Here is a 19,564-nt window from a genome sequence, read left to right on the forward strand (position 1 = left end):
CGCCTTTAACCGCTCGGCCACTCCGGCCGGCATGTTACAGGTCAGTCTTCCCCATTCTGCTCCCTAACCCAATTAGTAAACCATTTTTCAAATTAGACTACTAAGTACTCAATGATGCTCGAAAGTATGTACGTAACTGATTCGAGCGCCATTGATTGTGAATTCACTAATTACTTATGTTATTTGTACGTGGTGGTGAAGGCTATGAGTAATTTTTCTTTGAACTGGGTCCACTGGCGGACTGTGAGAACGTGAGGACCACAGGAGAGCTATAGCTAGTGTGTCGCAAAACTGTTTTTTGCTGAAGGGCAGGACGCTGTTGTGGAACGTTGCTCATTGACGGACATAGCAGGGAGCAGGAGGTGGAACTCGGTGAACTCTAAACTCACACTATGAGAAGCAGTGAAAAGAACGTTTCTAAAAAGAATGGAATGTGCCAGAGGATAGGAAAATATGAGACTCTCAGAGCAAGAGAGTAATCTGATGGACTGGAAGGAGGTCTGCAGTAATAGATAAGCAAGTTTTGTGGGGGAACACAGGATTAGGTACACAAAATTATTTTTGTAGCGGGGATGAAAACTCGCTAGTTGCTACGTGCATCTGCAATCATTAGCTGAAACATGAAATTAGCCTCATAGTGGGAGAGAAACTCTGCTTCGTGCCCCATTCTAACACTCAAACCTCCAGATGTCACACATTCAGATAGATAGCAAACATTTCATATCGACAGACTATCAACCAAAACTTCAATACAGTTTATGCTATGTGCTGTAGTTCAGAAGAACGTGAGTAAACGGTAAGTAATAGGTAAACATTAATTACAGAGCGAACGAAAAGCATAACTGTGAGCGTCTGTGGTGTAGAGCTCTTGTGTGGTAGTGGGTAGAGTGTTGGTTTGTCGTACCAATGGTCCCGTGTTCGAGTCCTAGTGCTGCCAGGTTTTACTGTAATACGTGTGAAACTGTTATTTGGGAAAACATCTTCCCAACATGTAAAATGACTGTTCTGACTTCATAGCAGTGTTCTATTGCCGTTTGGTTTTTGCTTTGCTTATTTGAAAGTGGAAAACAGAGTACATACGTAGTTTCACAGAATACACGCAAACAACCGGAACAGAAGAAAAAAGAATCAATTGCATCACACGTGCAGAAGAATTTATAACAACAATAACAAGAAGAAGAACAAGAATAACAATTGACTGCTAGAGGGCAGCACCGCCGTACATCTATGAACTCCGAAGAGTTTCTATGTTTTTCACTGGTTAATCACAGCAGTTTCTATAAGAGGAGGAAGATTGCTAATTTTTTATAAATTTTTCATTTGACGGAACTCCGAAGGTACACAGCGAATGGTTAACGAGACTCTGTTGCTGGCAGAACCAGCAAGATTTAGAGAAGTAGTGTATATACAAGCTTGGTGCCAGAACTCCAGAGAGAGGTAACTTCGTCTTCATCTGCCCTTCTAGCAGACAACGCTTTAGCTTAGGGTCTTCTTAAGACACTGTCTCAGAGCAGCTGTTCCCTGCGTCTGAGTTTTAGAATGACGGTAAGCATGTACAACACATTTCGCACGATTTGACGAGGTGCACACGAACTCTTTTCTTGAAGATTAAAGTCGTTTATTTTTAATTAGTTCACACACTCTACTAGATGAACTCAATATGCGGTCAGGCAAGGATACTAGTTCCCATATGTACTTTTCTAGATTTTTTCTTTAAACGGTTAGCTAACTTAACAACCATGGACAGTTTGAAAGGGCATGCTTAGCTACACGACATTATTATCATTTCCCATTCAGTTCTACTCACTTGTGCCACGGTATTATCCTTTGCGTTCAATACTGCATTTGAGCCCTGTGCACATAAAAATTACTTGTGTTATTTCTTCGACGTTGGCAGCGATTCATAGCGTTCTACCAATAAGTAGGTTATATTGTGACCTTTTCTTTCATTCCATAACCAGATTAAACCGTATTCATTATGACTATCTGCGATATGGAACCTATGCTTCGAGTACGACTGGACCACCTCTGTTTAAATTCAGATGTCTCATACACACTGAGGTGACGAAAATCGTGGAATCTCTCTTAATTTGATGTCAGACCTCCTTTTGCCCATTTTAGTGTGGCATGCCGACGTGGCGTTGATTCGACAAGTCGTTGGAAATACCCTGCAGAAATATTGAGCCACACTGCCTCTAAGGCCATCCATATTTGCGAAAGTGTTGCCAGTGCAGTATTTTTTGCACGAACTGACCTCTCGATTATGTCCTATAAACGTTCGATGGGATTCATGTCGGAGGATCTGGGTGGCCACATCAATCGTCGAATTGTCAAGAATATTCTTCAGTCACGTGTCGTTATTATGCTACATCAACACTATAATTATCGGTAAGTAATCCATTTAACAGTCCCATGAAAAGAAGCTTATGGCAGGACTCATGCAGTATAAGCAAAACCAATAATGCGCCTATACCTTTTAGCAGCTAGGTTACAGCTGAAAATATAAATTTCGTTCTTTCCATGCGACAGGCCCATCACTGCCAGTACAGCATCCTTCATCAGTTCCAGTTTTCCGTTAATTTCGTAATAGCTGCGTATAATGCGTCCATCTTACTGTTGTCAATTAATTTGTACTTCCTTCTTCCTCTGGTCCCTACTCAGTCACCATTCCTTGTATTTCATACTTTATCAAGCAAGTTATCGTACATTGTAGTAGCCAGGCCGGCCGGAGTGGCCGAGCGGTTAAAGGCGCTTCAGTCTGGAACCGCACGACCGCTACGGTCGCAGGTTCGAATCCTGCCTCGGGCATGGATGTGTGTGATGTCCTTAGGTTAGTTAGGTTTAAGTAGTTCTAAGTTCTAGGGGACTTATGACCACAGCAGTTGAGTCCCATAGTGCTCAGAGCCATTTGAACCATTTTTTTTTTGTAGTAGCCAGCTTCTTTTTTTCCTCTTAATTGTTTCCGGACTTTGTCTTTTGTTGTTTAGGCTGTGCAACACAACCTCATTCCCTACGTATTTGACCATTTCACATCTTCCTTTCATTTCCACAGTGGCTTCACAAGCCTCTAAGCACTTTTCGTCTTGGCCACTGCCATGTAGTGGCAGTATATATATACAGGGTGGTCCATTGATCGTGACGGGCCAAATATCCCACGAAATAAGCGTCAAACGAAAACACTACAAAGAACGAAACTTGTCTAGCTTGAAGGTGAAAACCATGTGGCGCTACGGTTGGCCCGATAGATGGTGCCGCCATAGGTCAAACGGATATCAACTGCGTTTTTTTTTTAAAATAGCAACCCACATTTTTATTACGTATTCGTGCGGTACGTAAAGAAATATGAATATTTTAGTTGGACCATTTTTTTCGCTTTGTGATAGGTGGCGCTGTAATAGTCACAAACGTATGGCTCACAAATTTAGACGAACAGTTGGTAACAGGTAGTTTTTTTTTTAATTAAAATACAGTACGTAGGTACGTTTGATCATTTTATTTCGGTTGTTCCAATGTGGTACATGTACCTTTATGAACTTATCATTTCTGGGAACTCATGCTGTTACAGCGTGATTACCTGTAAATACCACATTAATGCAATAAGTGCTCAAAATGACGTCCGTCAACTTCAATGCATTTGGCAATACGTGTACCGACATTCCTCTCAACAGCTAGTAGTTCGCCTTCCGTAATGTTTGCTCATGCATTGACAATGCGCTGGCGCATGTTGTCAGGCGTTGTCGGTGGATCACGATTGCAAATCTTCTTCAACTTTCCCCACAGAAAAAAATCCAGGGACGTCAGATCCGGTGAACGTGCGGCCATGGTATGGTGCTTCGACGACCAATCCACCTGTCATGAAATATGCTATTCATTACCGCTTCAACCGCACGCGAGCTATGTGCCGGACATCCATCATGTTAGAAGTACATCGCCATTCTATCATGCAGTGAAACATCTTGTAGTAACATCGCTAGAACATAACGTAGGAAATCAGCTTACATTCCACCATTTAGATTGCCATCGATAAAATGGGGGCCAGTTATCCTTCCTCCCATAATGCCGCACCATACATTAACCCTCCAAGGTCGCTGATGTTCCACTTGTCGCAGCCATCGTAGATTTTCCGTAGCCCAATAGTGCATTTTATACCCGTTTACGTTACCACTGTTGGTGAATGACGCTTCGTCGCTAAATAGAACTCGTGCAAAAAGTATGTCATCGTCCCGGAATTTCTCTTGTGCCAAGTGGCAGAACTGTATATGACGTTCAAAGTCGTCGCCATGCAATTCCTGGTGCATAGAAATATGGTACGGGTGCAGTCGATGTTGATGTAACATTCTCAACACCGACATTTTTGAGATTCCCGAATTTCGCTCAATTTATCTGCTACCGATGTGCGGATTAGCTTCGACAGCAGCTAAAACGTGTACTTTGGCATCATCATTTGCTGCAGGTCGTGGTTGAAGTTTCACATGTGGCTGAACACTTCCTGTTTCCTTAAATAACGTAACTATCCGGCGAACGGTCCAGACACTTGGATGATGTCGTCCAGGATACCTAGCAGCATACATAGCACACGCCGGTTGGGCATTATGATCACAATAGCCAAACATCAACACGATATCGACCTTTTCCGCTATTGGTAAACGGTCCATTTTAACACGGGTAATGTATCACGAAGCAAATACCGTCTGCGCTGGCGGAATGTTACGTGATACCACGTACTTATACGTTTGTGACTATTACAGCGTGTAACGGAACTGGTTCAAATGGCTCTGAGCACTATGGGACTTAACTTCAGTGGTCATCAGTCCCCTAGAACTTAAGAACTACTTAAACCTAACTAACCTAAGGACATCACACACATCCATGCCCGAGGCAGGATTCGAACCTGCTACCGTAGCAGTCCCGCGGTTCCGGACTGAGCGCCTGAACCGCTAGACCACCGCGGCCGGCGTAACGGAACTGTAACGATCGTAGGCTGCCAGTAATTTGGAGTCCCGCGCGTCGAAAGTGAGCGCGCTGATGTCATTTCTTGGCGACCCCTGGAATTAGTGCGAGCTGAGGCCAGCGAGAACGAGAGAAAAGGCATCACCACGCTATCTGTCAGCCAACGCACCAAGCTCTCGGACTTAAATGTATTTTTTTTGTTAATTATAAGTAATTTCTGTATAATTTAATCTTGTGAAGCGCTAGTTAATGAAACATTATGACCGGTAGTACCTCCAGGGCAATAGATGTAATTTGTTTAAACACTAAATGATTTTGATAAATTGGTGGAAGGAGAATCTCCCACTCTTGGGGAGACGAGCTTCGCTCGTGGTAGCTAGAGGCACAGGGACTGAACAAAGAGAGTAGCTTGGGGAGTGTTGACGTGATCGGACCAGGGTAAGTGTGCTCACGCAAAAGTGGTTGTGCAACAGTGAAGAGGTGAATATCGCCGCTGTTTGTGGAATAAAACGCTACGAATGTTTATAAAAGTCGTCTCTACGCTACTGTGGCTGGTTGCAAGAGTTCCTGCGCCCAAATTTTATGGCGAACGTGCAGTGGCTTACACGAGTGTAATGGCTCGTAGTTCCAGCTGCCATTGAGAGTATGAGGCGTGAAAAGTTGCGTTTTCCACATACCTCTCACCACTAACACCTGCGTGTCTATCCAAAGCAAGACGGTTTATAATTGTTTAATTCTAACTTTATAGGACTGTCAAAGGAGAATACCAGTCGCGTTTTTATGCAAGTACAGAGGACTGAATACAGTTACGAGTAAAAATACAACGCATGTTGTTCATGGTAAAGTGTAGAAACCCCAACCTAGTATAGCGAAATCAGACTGAGGTTACCATCGCCTCTATCATTGACAATTTCTTTTATTGTAGAAAACTTTAGTGTATAGGAATGTTAAAAAGAACAACGGTCACACTAGATTTTTTTAGTCGCCATTTTATAGTTAACTTAAATTTTTATGAGTATCTTTTCAAGCATGGTGGAATGATACAGTCAAGGCAGCCTGTAAAAGGAAAAAGAAGGCGTATCAAAAATGGCTACACACCAGAACCCAGGTAGACAGAGAAAGTTATGTTGAAGAAAGAAACAAAGACAAACAGATAATTGCAGCATCCAAGAAGAAATCGTGGGAAGACTTTGGAAACAGGTTGGAGACTATGGGTCAAGCTGCTGGAAAACCATTCTGGAGTGTAATTAGCAGTCTTCGAAAGGGAGGTAAGAAGGAAATGACAAGTATTTTGGACAGGTCAGGAAAACTGCTGGTGAATCCTGTGGATGCCTTGGGCAGATGGAGGGAATATTTTGAAGAGTTGCTCAATGTAGTTGAAAATGCGATCAGTAACGTTTCAGGTTTCGAGGTAGAATGGGATAGGAATGATGATGGAAATAGGATCACGTTTGAGGAAGTGGAAAAAATGGTCAATAGATTGCAGTGCAATAAAGCGGCTGGGGTGGATGAAATTAAGTCGGAACTCATCAAATACAGTGGAATGTCAGGTCTTAAATGGCTACACAGGATAATTGAAATGGCCTGGGAGTCGGGACAGGTTCCATCAGACTGGACAAAAGCAGTAATCACACCAATCTTTAAACATGGAAACAGAAAAGATTGTAACAACTACAAAGGTATCTCTTTAATCAGCGTTGTGGGTAAAATCTTCTCAGGTATTGTTGAAAGGAAAGTGCGAGTATTAGTTGAGGACCAATTGGATGAAAATCAGTGTGGGTTTAGGCCTCTTAGAGGTTGTCAGGACCAGATCTTTAGCTTACGGCAAATAATGGAGAAGTGTTATGAGTGGAACAGGGAATTGTATCTATGCTTTATAGATCTAGAAAAGGCATATGACCGGGTTCCTAGGAGGAAGTTATTGTCTGTTCTACAAGATTATGGAATAGGAGGCAAACTTTTGCAAGCAATTAAAGGTCTTTACATGGATAGTCAGGCAGCAGTTAGAGTTGACGGTAAATTGAGTTCATGGTTCAGAGTAGTTTCTGGGGTAAGACAAGGCTGCAACCTGTCTCCGCTATTGTTCATATTATTTATGGATCATATAGACTGGCTGGGTGACATTAAGATATGTGAACACAAAATAAGCAGTCTTGCATATGCGGATGACTTAGTTGTGATGGCAGATTCGACTGAAAGTTTGCAAAGTAATATTTCAGAGCTAGATCAGAAATGTAAGGACTATGGTATGAAGATTAGCATCTCCAAAACGAAAGTAATGTCAGTGGGAAAGAAATATAAACGGATTGAGTGCCAAATAGGAGGAACAAAGTTAGAACAGGTGGACGGTTTCAAGTACTTAGGACGCATATTCTCACAGGATGGCAACATAGTGAAAGAACTGGAAGCGAGGTGTAGCAAAGCTAATGCAGTGAGCGCTCAGCTACGATCTACTCTCTTCTGCAAGAAGGAAGTCAGTACCAAGACTAAGTTATCTGTGCACCGTTCAATCTTTCGACCAACTTTGTTGTATGGGAGCGAAAGCTGGGTGGATTCAGGTTACCTTATCAACAAGGTTGAGGTTACGGATATGAAAGTAGCTAGGATGATTGCAGGTACTAGTAGATGGGAACAATGGCAGGAGGGTGTCCACAATGAGGAAATCAAGGAAAAACTGGGAATGAACTCTATAGATGTAGCAGTCAGGGCGAACAGGCTTAGATGGTGGGGTCATGTTACACGCATGGGAGAAGCAAGGTTACCCAAGAGACTCATGGATTCAGCAGTAGAGGGTAGGAGGAGTCGGGGCAGACCGAGGAGAAGGTACCTGGATTCGGTTAAGAATGATTTTGAAGTAATAGGTTTAACATCACAAGAGGCACCAATGTTAGCACTGAATAGGGGATCATGGAGGAACTGTATAAGGGGGGCTATGCTCCAGACTGAACGCTGAAAGGCATAATCAGTCTTAAATCATGATGATGATGATCTTTTCAAGCAACGTTCCGTAAATAATTCTATATTAACTGTTCCAAGAATAATATCCAAAATCATTACATAAAGTTGATAGACAGAATTTTGTTAAGCCAAGCTGTATAAATTTCCATGGTAGTAATTATCAAGTCAACACGCAGATATTGAATGAGTATTTGCTTTGTTGATTCATCTTGACTGATCAGTAATAGAAATATTCAAAATTAAGTTTAAATTTAACTCAAGCCATTTCACTTTGAAACGAGCAGAAAATTGATATATTCTTTTGCTCCTTCAGAGGTGGCGACCGTAGTTATAAGTGATTTCAGGAGGATTCAGCGGTAATTATGCTGCTCTCGTCCTGCTGGAAGAATTACCCACTGCTGCTAGCAGTGATGATTGGATACTTAAGTTCACTACAAAGTTAAGTGGGTCAGATAGGCAGTGTGAACTATAGGGCGCTATAGGCCGTGTATCCAACCGATTCAATCATTACAGCTCTTTGGGTCATAGTCTGGTTAGAAGTGTGCTTTAATCCTTAGGTAAATGCTGGCGAGTAGCGGTCGAAAAGTACACGCAAGTGAATTTAATAGCTTAGCAAGGTCCAAGCGGCACATAGTTAATGTTGAGCCATGGCGAGGGTAGTAGCGGAGCAATAGTGAACTGAGAGTGTGACAGCTGTGCTGTATTCAAATATTAACAACTTGAAGTCACTACTACCTCATACCATTAGGACCGTGCTAATTACTGTTAATACACGTAGCAGTAAGCGCCAAAAGCGTGACAGCTACAAGTCCGTATTTGTGATATACATACGGAATTAGGAAGCGGGTCATTCTGTCAGTGGAAGGGCAAAACAACGGAATCGGTTGAAAATATACCTGTTTTACTGACAGAGGGATTCGGCGGTTCGGTCGCAAGTGCCACCTATCAAAAAGAGAAAAAAGTGGTCCAACTAAAACATTCATATTTATTGACGTACTACACGATTATGTAATAAAAATGGGGGTTCCTATTTTAAAAAAAACGCAGTTGATATCCGTTTGACCTACGGCAGCGCCATCTAGCAGGCCACCCATTGATCCATCTTGTTTCCCCCTTCAAGCTAGACGAGTATCGTTCTTTGTAGTGTTTTCGTTTGTTGCTTATTTCGTGAGATATTTGGTCGAGTTACTATCAATGGACCACCCTGAATATATACATAATAATTAACGAAAATTTTACCCCTATATGGTGCTGTAAGTTTCATAATGTGAATCGATTCGGCTAGAAATGACAGATGCATCGCAGTACGACGACGATTATGTAAGCTCACATTAAACCAACCTCATTGCGCAACGTACATGACCGAACAAGTTTCGTATTCAACAATTGTGGCATATTAGTTTTGTAAGCCGCATCTGATGGGAAAATCGGTTTTTAACTGTCCTGAGACAAAAACCACATAAAAAGTAACAATGAAATCAATTTTTAACTTTTGTGACACTGACACATGACATATTCAGTATGCTGCCCACCGTTTCCTACAACAATTTGAAACGGAGAAAGAGCATGTTCCACAGCAGCTCGGAGTATCTGAGGAATCATGTCCAAAACGTTTTGCCAATGCGTGATTCCAGTTCAGCTACGTTTACAATCGGGACACTAAATACAGTCACAAGTCACACAGACGAATATCAGGTGATTCCGACGGTCAGGCTCTAGGGATATGGCGACTGATAATTCTAGCAGTTCCGAAATGCCTTTGCAGCAGACGCTTCACTGGCTGTGCGATGTGAGGAGCAGCGTCATCTTGCATATAAATGATGCTGACCCATATATCCATGCTGCTGAAGGGTTAAAATGATTTTAGTGCTAGGAAAACTCTCATAACGCTTACCGATGTCAGCACAATTAACAGGATCTGGAGAACCCATCCCCTCGAAGAAACATGGCTCTGCGGTAAAGCATGTCGTCAGCCCTCACTAGAAAGTTACATTTGCAGAATTCAGTGGTACCGGTTGATGTGCGAGTGGATTTTCCGTTGACCATATTCTGCAACTCTGTGTATTGACTGTCTGTTTACAAAATGCCTCATGGCAATTCATTGTCCACTTCCATGGGAACAAGAAATTGTAGAGCAAACATTTGTCTGGCACGTAAGCAAGGAACAACTCTATATCGTGTGTCATTTTGTATGGATAACAATGCAGGATGTTTCGTAGGATTTCATATAACATGCTCGCAGACACGTCGAACGTCGAGCGATTCCCCACCCACTGCATGTTTGCACACACTCGTCGACCCCTCCTCTGACGCTGCGGTCACATCTTCTACCGACATCTGACCATTTGTTTTCCTCGCTCTGACACATTGCACTTCAAAAGAGGCAGTCTTTTCCAGTCCATTTGTAGACATCGGACTAACTCTGTTTTTCATACCCGTGAAAGTCCGCAAATTCTGCAGAACTATTGGTGCACAGTCCTGATTATTGTAAAAGTGTATTACGAGCAGCGCACGAGCCAGCATCGAGGAAGGCATGCCAAGTGTGTCAGATGCAAAGTGAGGAACAGCTGTGCATCCCGCGTTTTTTATTTTACGTATACTGGCACTTACAGCGCCATATAGTGGTAAAATTTTTGTGAAACTTGTTTTGCTTCCGTGACCTTTCCCCGTTTTTCGATAATAGTGTTTCAAATCTGACGTCTTTCTGAGCAGTGGTACATTATTTACAGCACTTTGAAAGTGGAATTTCTATTACATACATCAAAAAAGTTTTGCATCACCCCTGTTCCCAGACCACCTGAAGACAGATGTTGACTGTGAATATTTTATCACAGACACAGTCCCTTTGACTGTTCAGAGATGTCACTAAACCCGTCCAAAGATGTAAACAACCATACATGTCTATTAGATGGAGGAGGTCCGACAGTCGATCAGTTCCAGTCATTCCACCAGGAAGGAGGTACACAGCTCGTGTTGTCTGTAGTTCAACAATGCCTAGACGGTCAATACTGCGGTTTGCGCCGGGAAGGGCTCTCAACAAGGAAAGTGTTCAAGCGTCTCGGAGTGAACCAAAGCAATGTTGTTCGGATATGGGGGAGATACAGAGATACAGGAACTGTCGATGACATGCCTCGCTTAGGCATCTCTGCAACCACGACACCAAGCAGCGCGGTACAGATGGGCCCAACAACATGCCGAATCGACCGCTCAGGGTTGGAATCACGTTCTCTTCACCGGTGAGTGTCGCATATGCCTTCAACCAGACAACCGTCGGAGATGTGCTTGCAGGATACCCGGTCAGGCTGAATGCCTTAGACACACTGTACAGAGAGTGCAGCAAGGTGAAACTTCCCTGCTGTATGCGGGTGGAATTATTTGAGGCCGACGTACGCCGCTGGTGGTCATGGAAGGCGCCGTAACGGCTGTATGATATGTGAATGCCATCTACCGACCGATAGCGCAACCTTATCGGTAGCATATTGGCGAGGCATTCGTCTCCATGGACGGTAATTCGCACCCCCATCAAGCACATCTTGTGAATGACTTCCTTCAGGATAACGAAATCGCTCGACTAGAATGGCCGGCATGTTCTCCAGACATGAACCCCATCGAATATGTCTGGGTACACTGAAAAGGGCTGTTTTAGTGAACGACGTGACCCACGGACCTCTCTGAGAGATCTACGCCGAATCACCGTTGAGGAGTGGGACAATTTGGACCAACAGTGCTTTGATGAGCTTGTGGATAGTATGCCACGACGAATACAGGCACGCATCAATGCAAGAGGACGTGCTGGTAGGTATTAGAGGTGCTGGTGTGTACAGCAATCTGGACCACCACTTTTGAAGGTCTCGCTGTATGGTGGTACGAAATGCACTGTGTGCTTTTCATGAACAAGAAAAAGGGCGGAAATGATGTTTGTGTTTACCTGTACTCCAGTTTCCTGTACATGTTCCGTTCGGTGATGGAAAAACTTTTTTTTAAATGTGTGTACAATCAGTCCGTATGTAATGAGTGTTTCAAAGGGTTCGCATCTAGCCTTTATGGATGATAGACAGCGTTGTGAATCAAGGAGAATAACTTTTGTTAAAGACAAAACATTCGCTGACGCTTCCCGGCAACATTGGGGTTCTTTTTACTGTATCCATCGGCCTCTCGACAATGAAATTTCACCGAACTAGCCAGATATGCTGCGTCTGTGTACTTCCAATTCCAGTAAATCGACAGAGTGTTTCCCAACTCGAAAGCCTGCAGAATTTTTGTCTCTAAGCGGAAAACGATACTTCATAAGCGAATCAGTAACTTTAATTATGCCCTTCCAAGAGGAGCAGATGACTGGACTATAGGCAAGACACATGACATATGCACACTGTTGCGTGGCCATTCCCTGCTGTATCACAGGGGCGTAGCGATACTAAAAGGCCTCTACCATCACCAGGAAGTGTCACCAGACATTTTATACATGTGCGTGTGAGTGTGTGCGTGTGTGTGTGCGTGTGGTGTGTAATATTCCACATGTCCTCATAGGCTATCAAACGATTTCAATCAAACAGGGTACATGTATCCCCTATTGTCAGGCTACAATATCTGTGGGCGTAAGAACCACCAACCTTTCGTAGTTCAGGAGATATAACTTCATAAACAACGCCAAGAGTGCAAACTGCCCCACTATTGCAGGAAGTTTTAATACATTTACTCCTTGCTACTAAGTTACTCCTGCAGTCTAGTCAGGTTAAGGAACTTCCAGACATCTTACTGCGCTTTTGACAACTTTCAACTGCGTAGCGTAAAGCGCTGTAGGCGGAAACAACAGCTGCCTACGGAACTATACAGAGGCTTTCCCACACATACGTTTACAATTTAGCATTTCAGAGATGCGAAGCAACTGCACCCGGCGTACCAAACTGTCAGTGGTGTCCTGCCCACTTATTTCTTATATGGTGCCTAAAGGATGCTGATTTCTCGGATAGCTATCCAAAACTTCAAGCAAATGACGTAAATGGTTTTTATTACAATATAGTAGATTGACAATACTTAACTTTGGGTCGCAAGCAATTATCGACATGCACACTATTAATGTCCTTCGCTACATACAATGTCCATGGAAGTAATTCATCCAAGTCAATATGAATAACAATCACGGCTCTGCTAGTGGCTCACTTCTAGTGCGCGGTTTGTAATATGGGTCTACTGGTGCGCGTCTTTTAGTGTCCAGCCGAGGCTGACAGGTGTGGCGCTTATATTGTCTTCGGATGGAGGCCGCTCATGTCCTGGTGCGGTCCTCGTCAGCGTACTACTGGCTGACGTCGTGTCGCAGCCTTCTCTGAAATTACGTTCTTGATCTTCGTGCCGGCGCTTGTTGTTACACTTGAACACTGTCAGAGATGCCGCACTTACATATCTGTACCTTTAGCGTTTATGTTTGTACCACTGTTTCATTATTTCAAAGACGTTTTCAACGCTACATGTGAATGAAATGAATACCCGAGCAATTGCATGTTTGCCAGCTGCGTGAATGACAGTTACCGCTGTACATTATATTGGTAAGTCAGTCCATTCAGATCCAATTACCACACATATTGGTTATAATTATTGAACTCAGAGAAGTCTGGTCTGCAACAAATGAATTTACAAAAAAGACCATGACTGAATCAGAAATGTTCATCAATTTATCGATGCTAAGTGGGTACAGTTTGTGATTTGGTAGTGTTCCTTTACAGACACAAGTTTAGCACCAGTGGTGCTCTTTGATTACATTACTTAACTGAAAGTGATTGGTGATCTATTACAGCATGAGAGATAGTGAAACTCTGTAAGTATTACTTTATAGAGGGTACGTAGCAACCCACAGCAGAATATCTCCAAACGTTACCAATTACCATGTTCAAAAGTGTCCGAACGACTTGAACTGCATCCAAGCTAATGAGCGTGCTTTGCAAGAGATGTAGCTTCCTTGCGGCGCCTCTAACCTGTTTTCGGTTCAGTCATTTGACTGTACGAAGACCCGCCAGGGTAGCCGAGAGCGCTAACGCGCTGCTTCCTGGACTCGGGTAGGCGCGCCGGCCCCGGATCGAATCCGTCCGGCGAATTACCGACGAGGGCCGATGTGCCGGCCAGCCTGGATGTGGCTCTTAGGCGGTTTTCCACACCCCGCTAGGTGAATACCGGTATGGTCCCGATGTTTCGCCTCAGTTACATGGCTCGCAGACGTCTGAACACTTTCGCACTATTCCATGGATTACATTCGACGCAGACAGTTGGGGTACACTAATTCCGTCCCGGGGGGTATGGGATGGCGGCAGGAAGGGCATCCGGCCACCCCTTAAACATTAACATGCCGAATCCGATTTAACGCTGGCTGACCCTGCGTAACTGCGGGACAAGGCTCAAGCGATAGATAGATAGAATGGATTTGACTATACGAAGCGGTTACCACAAGAGTCCCCTAGAGGACAGTACACTGTAAGGCAAAGACACCACATATAAATTAATACCACAATAAGTGACATTTAAAAAATGCTACAACCGTCACTAGCATCAGAGATAACTAACACACTTAGCCGGCCGCGGTGGTCTAGCGGTTCTGGCGCTGCAGTCAGGAACCGCGGGACTGCTACGGTCGCAGGTTCAAATCCTGCCTAGGGCATGGGTGTGTGTGATGTCCTCAGGTTAGTTAGGTTTAAGTAGTTCTAAGTTCTAGGGGACTTATGACCTAAGCTGTTGAGTCCCATAGTGCTCAGAGCCAACTAACACACTTAACTCAGGGAAAACAAACTTTTTACCTGAGAAATTCTGATGGAGCATATGGACTACCTTAGCTCTATGATAATTCCATATATTCTAGCTGTCTGAATGGTTTTCCACCGAACTATTAATTATCTTTCAAAAAATGGTTCAAATGGCTCTGAGCACTATGGGACTCAAATTCTGAGGTCTTTAGTCCCCTAGAACTTAGAAATCGTTAAACCTAACTAACCTAAGGACATCACACACATCCATGCCCGAGGCAACTCATCTTTCCTTCGCCTGTGGAACTGCATATACAACTTAATGAAATACGGATTTAAAAAAAAAAAACACGTGATTAACAGCGATAGTGTATCTCTCTCTCTCTCCCTCTCTCGCTCTCTCTCTCTCTCTCTCTCTCTCTCTCTCTCTCTCTCTCTCTCTCTCTCTCTTTGGAAACCTCTGCGAAAACTTCAACATCGTATTACAAATGTTTTGGCTGTACTCATGATGACCGGCAGGTGTATCTGCGGTTTGAAACTCACCTATCCACCTTTTTAACTGGCACAACATTAAATATCTATATTGTCTACAAACAACTTACAGTGCACATGATGACATAACAAAGTGTTTTGTTCTAGATACGGATTCAAGTCCAGTACATATAGCTGATGCTAACGAAGCAGAACTTTCCTACCAGACCGAGATTCGAACTCAGCCACTCTATCCACGAATAGGTGTTAAATTTAGGTTTTCTCACCAGTAGCGACATCTGCACATGCCTGAACTAAAAATAACTTGACGAATAGTTCTGTGGTTACTGGGAGTCGTACACCATGCATGTCATCGTTGTGGGTTACTCGTTAAGAGATGTTAGCTATCCAACATTTTTTTGTTTACTAGTGGCTAGGAGTGGCATGTTTTATACCGAAACGATCTGATGGGAAGTTCTGTGTCAGGCTGCAAGTCGAGTCCGGCTATTATTGTTATTGTTACTAAAGCGTGAAGAGACTTTAAAAACAAAATTTTCGCCAATAATTTGAAGTGCGCTTCCTAAGATCTGAAATGAAATGCAGTATTCGAACCCAGAGACTCATCTTGCGCGGAGGCCCTAAGGCGTTTGTAATCTTAAGGAAATAAAGAAATGATCGAACTGTATCGTCCTGTAGCGGTCAAATTCCGGGGAAAGGGAGATCCAGGTTCGAATCCCAGTCCAGAATTATCAAATAAAATAAGAAAATCCTGTATTCTTCAAATTGCGTTACCAGACATGAGGAGGGTTTTTTAGTGTCTGTTATAAGTGATCATCTGAAGTGGGAAACGAACCCACAACCATGGACCATTTGAAAACCCCTTTTCAGCGTTAACTTTATATCACATAGGTGTTGACAGCTTGCCAGGCCTAAAAATGACGTACAGATCTTCTGGACACAGGTTTCCCTGATGGAATGCTACGATGAGTATCCTGAAAATGGTTTTTGGCCTGCTTAACGTATCCCATCTGACAGAGAAGTACTTGCATTATGTTTTAATGATCGAAGACTTACTCATGATACTGTAGAAGCAACTAAACATACTCGGTTGTGTCCAATATTTTGTTTTACTCGTCTTTCCTAAATACCATGCTGCTGTTTTTACTTATGACGTGACATTAGCATTAATTAAAGTTAACCAGTTTTCAGTGGACTACTTATAGTTACTGTCTCTGTCCTTTTAAAAGCTCACAATGTGACCGTCAATTACGTTCAGTTGCAATGAGCAACTTGCATAATGTATTTAACATGTTATTGAAATAGGTGTGCCGGCCGAAGTGGCCGAGCGGTTAAAGGCGCTACAGTCTGGAACCGCGCGACCGCTACGATCGCAGGTTCGAATTCTGCCTCGGGCATGGATGTGTGTGATGTCCTTAGGTTAGTTAGGTTTAAGTAGTTCTAAGTTCTAGGGGACTTATAACCTAAGATGTTGAGTCCCATAGCGCTCAGAGCCATTTGAACCATTTTTTTTATATTTGTAGGCAATATGTGGCAAACGTAAACCGTAACCTTCCGTAATTTCTTACACAAAAAATGAGAGAACTACCACACTGCAATCTGATGTAAAAATAATTATTTATTCAAATTCTGTATAAGCTTCTTTTAGTGTAGCAACTTAGTTCTCGACAGCCGCCGCAATGAGAAGAGATAAACGCAGTCGTAACTGTCAGTTTTTAGTGGTAAATAAAGTTCAGAGAAGCTTACTATGGCCATGAGGCGTGCGAGAAGCTACTTAAATCAAATGTGTTTAACGGAGCTCTTAGCTCCTGTATCGATAATCAAATCCCGAGTTTCACACCTATTATCTCAGCCTCTATTCTGCGCGTTGTGCAGTGTGCCACTGTTGCAAACTCGCTGACTTGGCACTGCAAAAACACGTCTTCTCGACAGCTCACACCACGGGCTACAGCCATAAATCACCCCCTTCTGTGATAGATGAACGCCCCCACCTTCCTCATATTTCATAGACCGACAGCTCATCTGGGAACCCTAATGCACTCGCAGAGAGCATATTACCCGCTTTCCATACATCTCCAAGATTAAGCGGACTTACGCTACACGGAAATTCTGAATATTTTCTACAACAGTCAGACGAATGACATTTCTGCGATAAACGTAAACAGTAACATTCCGTAAAATTATATTTGGGTCCTATTTTAAACACACAAGAGATTATTTAGCTAAACTGGTGTCTTAAATAAAACGCTTCTCATATAGTATAACTAAACGACTTCCAACGTACTTATGGAACAGACATTGCTGGTGATAGAAAGCGTCCGAAATTATTTCGATATAAATTGGCTAAATGTGAATAACTTGGTCTCAGCCATGCCAGGTACAAACTTTCAAATGTCACACAGTTGAGGCTAAGTTCTTCGCATTCAGGGAATTTATTTCGAAATAATTGCTGACTGCTTTCTATCGTCATCAATATTTGTTCACCCAAAAATTGAAGTAATTATAACTTTTCGAGGTGGATAAAAGACGATAACATCATAGGTTTCGATTCCTCATAATCCTATATTTAATAATGCGGGTATAAGGAGTAAGGCTGCGAGCATTTAGTGGTGATGATGATGATGATGTTTGGTTTCTGGGGCGCTCAACTGCGCGGTCATCAGCGCCCGTACGAAGTCCTAATTTTTTCACGGCCCAATTCTTTTCGCACTCCAGTATATCCACTGTCACGAATGATGAAGTTATTGATGAAATGATGAGGACAAAACAAACACCCACTCCCCAGGCAGAAAAATTTCCCAACCGGGCAGGGAATCGAACCCGGGACCCGGTGGCATTTAGAGGTGAATATAGAAGACTGTGGAACAGACATGTAGGCAGTGTGACATATGGAAGTTTGGGGCCGTCACGGAATCATTCACGGATAGCCTAATGGTCAAGTCGGCTTTCAGCCTTGTTGCGAAGGGGCGTGGGGCTCGTTGCCGCTCTCCACGAGCGGGCCGTTGGTGACTCTCACGGGTAGCGGTACTCTGGTGTACACAGATCACCTCGAACGGCGATGGAACAATAGCACAGAAAGGCCACGATACAATTAACATTCCATGTCCAGAGTTCACGACGTAAGGCATACGAAGTAAAGCGTTTCCTGCGTGAAGTAATTCACTTCGATCCACAGCAACTCCTCGAAATACATCCCTCTATCGTCTCCAGGACGGTTTAACGGAAATTTGTCGGTGAAGCACCGTGCGAACGGCCAATTTGCCATTCCATCACTCGGACGGCAATGTGGGCGTAGTGACTGTCGACCATATAAGACTCGGGGTCCGGACTATGCGGATCTTCGAGCTGCCGTTTGAAGTTCCTGCCATGCTCGTTTTGGACGCTCTGCGGCCTTAAGGAAAAATACTAAGTCATGTGGAAGAAAAGTGGTGCACGTTCGAGATGTATGCTGTTCTCAGTGGAGTAAGTCAGGTGCGAACTGAACTACGCAAACGCATCCCGTCGTGCATGACCGTTGGTGGCTGTAGAGCGGTAGTCATTTATGACGGTCAACCACAGACCTGTTCGTGGTGCGGACAGGAACGGCTTGTTCGATCCGAACGTCTGCAGAGACTTCTCATCCAGATACCTCGTGCTGACGCGACACCTACGTCGCAACCGACGCCCCTGCCAATTATATAATATGAGGCAGCGAGGCACATGACGAACGTGGACGTTGTTCCGATCCAGTTACCGACCCCCGTGGGCCTGACTTCCGCGCCCACGACGCAGCGGCCTGCATCGATGGCAGCGAGACCAGATGCACTTCGCCCATGTGAAGAAGGGGAGCACCCGAAGGTCGATTCAAGTTCGGACATGAAGACGCAGGAGGTATCTGCTGTCCTTCGTGATCCACAGCTCCGACATGGAGATGCAAGAGACACCTACTGTTGGTCAGGATACACAAGCCGCAAATGGACTCTCACTAAATTTTAAGAAAACACAGTTCATACAATTCTGTACAGTAAATGGCATAACACCATTGATAAATATAGACTATTAACGCAAGTCTGTTGCTAAAGCAGAATACTCAAAATTTCTGGGTGTGTGCATTGACGAGAAACTGAATTCGAAGAAACACATCCATGATCTGCTGAAACGGTTAGGTTCAGCTACTTATGCTACTAGGGTTATTGCAAATTTTGGTGGCAAACATATCAATTAATTAGCCTACTATGCCTATTTTCATTCACTGCATTCATAAGGCATATTTTGTGACAATTCGTCATGAAGAAAGAAAGTATTCATTGCACAAAAGCGTGTAATCAGAATAATAGCTGGAGCCCACCCAAGATCACCTTGCAAACATTTAGTTAAGGAACTCGGGATATTCACAGTACCTTCGCAATACATATATTCAATTATGAAATTTGTCATTAATAACCCATCCCAATTCAAAA

Source organism: Schistocerca cancellata, chromosome 2 (genome assembly GCF_023864275.1).
Source record: "Schistocerca cancellata isolate TAMUIC-IGC-003103 chromosome 2, iqSchCanc2.1, whole genome shotgun sequence".
NCBI classification, from domain to species: domain Eukaryota; kingdom Metazoa; phylum Arthropoda; class Insecta; order Orthoptera; family Acrididae; genus Schistocerca; species Schistocerca cancellata.